Genomic DNA, 7,622 nt, shown 5'->3' with positions numbered 1-7,622 from the left:
CTGGCGAAGCAGGAAAAAGGAAAAGTAATTACAGTGTATTGAACGTCCTCCTCTAACCCCATCCAGTTGACTCAAACATTTACACGATGCCAGAAGCAAATAAAATGGAGTTATTATGTTGATATTTTATCTGGAATCTCTGAAGAGTGTATAATAGGGCATTTGTCAGCTAGGATCCAGTTTTGCAGCAGCAGTCATCGATTTTAATTATCGTAGGTAGAGCTTTTAACATATAATCTACCTTTAAGATTTAGAGCGTATCTTGGGCTAATTTTCCTTGTAAAGTATTTCTCTACTGCTGCAGGTCCTCACACAGGAAAGACCCAGCATCAAGCTCTCTCACTCTGTTTTGCTTCCAGCATAGTTGACTGGTTTATCTCCAAACAATCCTATTAATGTCACAGTTATTATCAAGCTCTTTCAGCATAGTATTACTCAACCTATTAATAATTACAGTTCAACTCAAATGCGTCCTCAAGACCTTTCCTGTAAATCTCTCCATTCAAGTCCATTTGGAACCACAGTTTCTAGGTGCTGGCACAGGCACCACAAGAACATCTGAGCGCTTTGAGGAAAAGCTCAACGGGAAGAAACGGGAATTTCCTAAATGATTCATTTGGTAGCAGCTAATTCAGGTGGAAAGCAGTCTTCTTCAGAGCTTCCTCATCTGCTGGCATTTCTCACATCCCCATTTTCTCCTAGATAGCCTATTACCCATTGAACCTTTCATGCTGAAGCCTGTTGACTGATCATAAAATATGTTTTCCCCCAAAGTTTCTGATACTTGCAGAATCTTTTGTAACTCTGAAGTGGCTTATCTCATGTTGTACACAATATTTGCATGATTGCCAGAAAAGAAATGGCTGATTAGCCGTTTTCTTCCTAATACTGTACAACCGCTTATGAACACTAGTTGTGTGATTACTGAAGAAGGGATAATACGCTGGATGCCTGAATGTTGCTTTCAGAAGAAATGCAGAAGGTAAATCTACTGGAGTAGAAACCGCTTGTCTTATAAAAGTTATACTTTAATATTTAGTGGGTTTTTTATATTTCTCTTCAGCAGTTGTATGCTGCGAGTGCTTAACTGTGACAACTTCAGTTAATGAATTGTTAATTGTTAGTGAATTTTGTCTAAGACATCAACAATTGATATAGGCACAGAAAAATTTTTCTACTCTCCCTTCTCTGCAGTCAACTAGCAACATTTTCCTGTGTTTGCCATCATCAATAAAAATAAAATTTTCTCTTTTTCTTCTGCACTGCACCAAGTTGCTCTGCACATGACAGCTAATCCAGTGATTTGGTTGGTGAATCTGGGGCTCAGAAACCTCTGAGTAGGTCAGAAGAAAAGCTGGCATCCTTCCTTTTCAGTTTTGGTTACTGGAAGTATACTTTTTACTTGCATCCCAATATTATTTCCAAATAAACGTGTAACTTCTCCATATTTCAGCTACCTTCTTCCTTCTGATCAGAACTATCCTGAGCTACCACTTCCAGCTGATATAAGCTATAGTTCTCTCTTTTCTCACTTCCTTAAAAAATAATTTAATTGACTGCAGTCCAACAAACCAAATAAACTCAAAGAACCTGTTCCAAGCACTGCAATGGCCTGATAAGAATCTTTCCCATTTCCCTTTGTCATCATTATTTTTATTGTAGCTACTTCCCCGGTTAGTCCTGCTCATATTTGTATTCTCTCTGTGCCCTTGGACCTCAGGGCCCTGCCAAGGCAGAAACAGGAACATCTCTTTTGACAGTGTGCATTACTGTTTGCTGTATTGCTCTTTGTGCATCACTCGTCATGCTGAAGCCCCAAGGGGATTGTTGCAGGGAGGATGATGAAGGCCAAATTTTAGGACTATATACACTCTCATCGTACTCTTTCCTGTTCTAGCTCTGTCTCTCTCTCTCTCTCTCTTCTTCTTTATGTTGTTTAAAATGAAGGCACTACTACCCCTTTGCACATCTATTCAGTAGCATTAAACTGCAGTTTCTTGCCTTATCACTAATTAGCTGGGGAAACTGCCAGCTGATTCAAGTTCTTACATAGTTTAGGCTCTAATTCGCACTGATTTTATACCTCCCAGGAGCTGAAATATGATACTAATTGTTTAATGGATAAAGAATAGTAAATATTTTTTGTAGCTGATATGGGCAGTGGCACTTACGGGAAGGCGGCATGTTTACTTTACAGGACAGATGGAAACCCATAATACTACATATTAATAGCTAACAAAATCCTATCGCTTTCCATGAGCCTGCAAATGTGTATTGAGGTTTGTTTTACAATGCTTTGTGGGTTCCATTCTTTGACTACCCCTTGGTTTTACCAGTTATTCTGCCTCAAAAAGCTCAACTTCTGTACCCTTTTCTGTATCATATACTCATTGTATACAAGAACTAACATTATTGCACCAACCAATTCCTCTCCTTACTTCCTCCTTTTTTTTTTTTTTTTAATTTAAAGAAGCCATTCTTTAACTAAACCATGTGGTAGTCCGAAAACAGCAGAAAGAGAATTCAGTCTTTGGCCAGAAGCAGATAACACAACAAGGAAAGACTTTGGAAAGAGCAATGACAAGTATTGTCTTGTAAGCCTTTGGCTGCTGAACTTTTTAAAATTTTTTTATTCATTTTTTGTCAGGGGGAACTTTCTTATTAGTCATTAGCTAAACCCAAAATCCAGGACTGGAAAACAACATTTTACTACGAGTTTGGACCAAGTCAGCAAAGTTCTAAGCTTCTTCAGGGTAACTGAGGGGTAAAGATGGAAATGCCGGGCCTATTTTATAGAAACATTGCCAGACGCTTTGATAGATCCATTATAAATTCTACTTGCATTATTCTAAGCAAAGATTGCTATCCACTTACTGTTATTTGGCTACATTATTTCTTTCCTTATCTCACTGATTCTTTTCATATCATGCAGTAAAGAATTTATTAGTAATGTTTCAGATTTCCTGGTAAGATATGGTCCAACAAAAGCTGTTATTATTTTTCTTCTTTTTTCCGTATAACCTTTTTTTTTTTATGACCTTGGCAGTCCTTGCTGTACGGGTTCCTTCACTGGAGCAATGCTAACTTCAGCTATCTAAAAGAGCATATATTATGGAAAATTAGATTGGAATAGCTTGGTATTTCATTGCATTGTAACTGTCTGGGGCAAACTTTTTTGTAGTGCATTCTATTTGTTTCTCATTTCCTTTAGAGTCATTTGAAAAGGTCAATTTTTTTTGTCTGGCATATCTTTAGCTTTGGTAAAAAAAGATAATAGGGTATTGAGAGAACAGTAGAGGGAAAACACAAAAGAAAGAAAAAAGAATGAGGCATCAGAAAGATAATAAAAATCTTATCAATCTATAGATAACTTGGGATTGTTTTTAAGCTGATGAAAATGGTTTGGAATCTACTCCTGGAAAATGTATAGTGCTTTGTGAGTGTCCCCAGTTGTTCCCCAGTTAGGTAGCAGCTTGCACAGTGTCTTCAGCCTGCCACTGAGCTGAGGACTTGCCTTACTGTCCCCAGCCACTCTCTATCATGACTACTTGGTGGAGATTACTTTCTCTCTCAGATTGTCTTGAATAACCTCTTGTGAAATCTCTCAGTAATCCAACGCCGCCAAACTGACCTAGCTTATTTTAACGTTTAGTAATAATATACCTTTTATAAGCAATATAATTTTGAGTTGGATTAAAGTAAAAATACAAGAGCAGTTGGGCCAGTAGGGAGTAAGGAGGCTGGGAATGCTGAGGCCAGGGACTCGGCTGAGCCCAAAGCCAGGGGCATGGTGACAGCAAGGGAAGTTCCAGCCAAAAAATGTGCATCCTTAAATTTTCCCAACAGTTCAGTCTATGAACTGTTGTGCAGGAATTCCACAGGCAGCCATGATCCAGCAAAACATTTATTTCCCCACAAGGCTGTTCAGATACTTCAAATAATATAGATACCTTAGCACAGCATCTCATAGAGGCTATGCATCCTTGTTTTTAGTAGAGACAGCTAGGCACATGCAGCTGCTTATTATAACTGTGGAACTGCTACCCGTGCTTTTTTAAACTTTGATTTTTTATGTCTTCTTCAAAATGCTTCTCATCTCTGTGACTGGAGATTCCAGCTGTAGCCAGGCTGGAAGGCTGACGGTAAAGCTTCTCTTTATTGCGTAACTTGCTGGACGTGACATCTCCAACACAGAAGAGGTTGTGAAACATAAACAAATTAATATAACTTACAGCAACTTATAGCAGTCAAGAGAGACTTTTCCAGTTTTCATTCCAAGAAGGAGGATCTGATGAATCTGTGCCTTGGACAGTCACTTCATGATGTTGGCTGGGCATTCAATCAGGGCTCCATAGAGAAGCCTCAAGACCTTATTTTCCTAGGACTAAGTCAGGTCTGTTTATGTGGCTGTAAATGACATTTATTTAACTGAAAACTCTTAAATTGCTTTCCTGGAGACCTTTAGGAACCCTCCCTTTACTTCTTCCCCAGTTCGTCTTACAGGGATATTTCTTTAAAGCAAGAATCAAGTTTGTGTTTTCGCAGTGATTCAAACATGTCAGACAAGGATTAGCTTCAGCTGCCAGTATCAGATACAAGCTTTATCCAAGCTCAGCAGTGTTTGGATACTGGGTTTTTACTGGGGTCCATCAGAAGTGAGATTGTGTGATCCTAATTCACTCTGAGAACCATTTACTCATAGCTGCTGTGTTGCTGGCTCCAGATACTCTACTGGTCTGGTGGAGTTCCGCTCACTGTGAGTAATGATCCACTGTCATTATTTCATTTCCTCTGATGTTTAGAAAAGAAAATTTAATTGTCTTATTTAAATCTAAATCTCTAGTGTAGCAGTAAAACAGAAACACTAATTAAAACCATGACTCAAAAACAAGAGCACAAATATTTACAATTGCTGAGCTTTGTTTCTTTCCTGCCTTCTCTGGACCACAAACGCAAGGAAGGGCTGTTAGTTGCTAGCTGGTCTTTTTTACGCAGAAGCAGGCAGATCAGAACAGCAAAAGATTTAAATGCAACAGTGTGTTCACGGCTATGAACTATGCTTATTCTTGCAGCAAACAGATTTGGCACAAAAGAAAACAACCTTCACCATCCTAAAGACAAATCCAACACAATATGCATCAAAGATGCATGTTACAATAGTGAAAACACTGCCTTATCAAACCTATGTTAATCATGGTATCGTATCAGTTCGAATGCATTAAGGAAATGCCAAAACAGGTCTTGAGCAAAGACATGTTTAGTGGTTTTTATGTGCAAGCAAATTCTGCCAGTCATTTTGCAGGGTTTAAAAGGTAGAGTGGGAAAAGAGGCTGGAAATGCACTGATTCTGGAACCATCCTCATTTTTTTAGGGTATGCAGATGGACCCATACCACACCAGCAAAGAGAGAGGTGAGGAGAAAAAGACCAGCCATTGTGATATTGTTATTCAGAGCAATAAGCTGTGATACTGTGCTGACAGTAAGCTCTCAGTTCCTGCCATTTTACAGCAGTCGCTGCTGAACACCTTTGGCAGGCTAGTCCAGGGGCCAGGCAGCCCCAGCAGCTGTTGTCAGCAAGAGAAAACATTCTGCCAACACACACTTGTGCTGTAGTTTGTGATACCTTGCCCTTGGCAGCAAACCCAGCTAAGCCAGGCCTGCAGGATCCACCCTGGACCCAGGGGAATATGTTTCATAGCTGTACTGATGCAGCTGTTGAGTGTGTGCTGTAAATGGGTCACTAACATATTCTGCTTTAAAGGAATTCTCCAAAAAAAAACAAAAAACCAACAGTGACGTTGACACAACTGAGAGGTGTCCCTACCTGCAACACATGGGTTGGGAATAACCAGCTGAGGATCTTTATGAGCATGCTATTATCATTCAAGGCAGCTTCTCATGGAGTTAGGGTACCTGACATGTTAGCATACTTTTTAGGCTACAATGCTCATTTCTGCATTTTCTGTATGTACTTTACAGGTTTATTCAGCTCTCTAGGAGATCTGAGGCTAAAAGCACTGATGCCGGTTACTGCCAAGGTGCAATTCAAGTGACAAGTATGGGTAAAGTATACCCACAATTCCATGTTCTTGAAACGATGAAGGGTAGAAAAAGTTTTTCCACCCAGATGACCACAAACCACTTCCTTTCTTGCATTTAGCCTAAGTAGATGCAGAAATGCTCCACTCCCATTCATCTTTGGGCCAAGTCCTTTGGCAAAGGACTGGACTGCCAATCTGGCCAGCAGTTAAGTTACTGTGAACTTCCTCTCAGTGCCATAACTGACTGGCAACGGAAGAAAATTCCTATTGCACACTCCCACTGTTTGTTATGGTGCTATGGGAGCCTCTGTTCTTCCTGGAGCCCCAAAGGGAGTATTAAGTGCTGCAAAACTTCCACAGCCAAGAGATAAAATCTGTGCCTGTAAACTGTCTTACTACACTGCCTTGTAAAACGACTAGAAGACAGCACCTCAGGTGAGAAAAATAATGCCTTTGCCAGACTGTATGTAAAGAGGAAGAAAGTGAGTAGCAATGAATATTTGGTGGATATTAAACTTAATGACCCAGCTGTAACTCTCCTATGTAAGTCCCTTAACGCTGATCACTGGATACAAAAAGTAAATATGTGTTATTGTGCTCTTTTCCTTAACTGGCAGCCAACAGACACAACAGTTTGCGCAGCAGTTTGTGCAGAAGAGTGAACAAAAGAAGGCCAGAAACTCTGCAGAGGACAGTGTTTGTGTGCTCAGCGATGGTGGTGATGCATTATAGGGCATGGCCCCCAGAACCCCTGGAGCAGCATCAGATGTCTCGGCCTGGACTGAGATGCTGCAGGATGATTCAGCTCTTCAGGTCTGGGGCTGCAGGGATGCATGGGGCCTCTTGCTGGCTCTGGGACTTGAAAAGATGGGCTCCTTGCCTGCAGGAGGTGTGTGCTGGTGGAAGGTCTGTGCTGCCAAGTGAAGGAGCTGCAGGAGACTGTGCAGCATCAGAGATAACGAAAAACAGATTAACTGGATCTTCTCCAAGACCCTGCAGCTTCAAGAGCCTGAACCTCCAACTAGTTAGAGGAGCAAGTAGAGTCTGTGCTTATTGGGTTGGGAAATGGAGACTCCTATGATGGCAAAGGCTAGAAGCTTGTGACTTCTGGCACCAGGAGGACAGCTCCTGTTCCACCTGCCGATCTGCAACTACAAAAGAGGTTCAGTGCCTTTTTAGCAGACCAAAGGCTGGGAACTCTGTTCAATGAAGCATTCAAGCCTGCCAATCCTGAGCCATGCAGGAGCACCAGGAGGAAGCAGCAAGTGATGGCAGTAGGAGACTCCCTACTGCGGGCGGTGGAGGCCTCCATCTGCCTGACTTCACCTGCTCCATTTCCAACCTGACCTGCTGCATAGCAGCACATTTGCTGCTTGCTGGGCACTCAGATCCTGGATGTTGTGAAGACTGCCAGGGCTAAAAGGAATCCCATGAAGTTCAACAAAAGAATACAAACTCCTGTACCTGGGTAGGAATAACCCATGCACCAGTACAGGCTGAATGTTGACTGGGTGGAAAGCAGCTTTGCCGAAAAGGACGTGGAGCTTCTTGTGGACAACAATTAGACCAGGAGCCAGCAA

Source organism: Struthio camelus, chromosome 2 (genome assembly GCF_040807025.1).
Source record: "Struthio camelus isolate bStrCam1 chromosome 2, bStrCam1.hap1, whole genome shotgun sequence".
NCBI classification, from domain to species: domain Eukaryota; kingdom Metazoa; phylum Chordata; class Aves; order Struthioniformes; family Struthionidae; genus Struthio; species Struthio camelus.
This window is presented reverse-complemented; position numbering follows the sequence as displayed.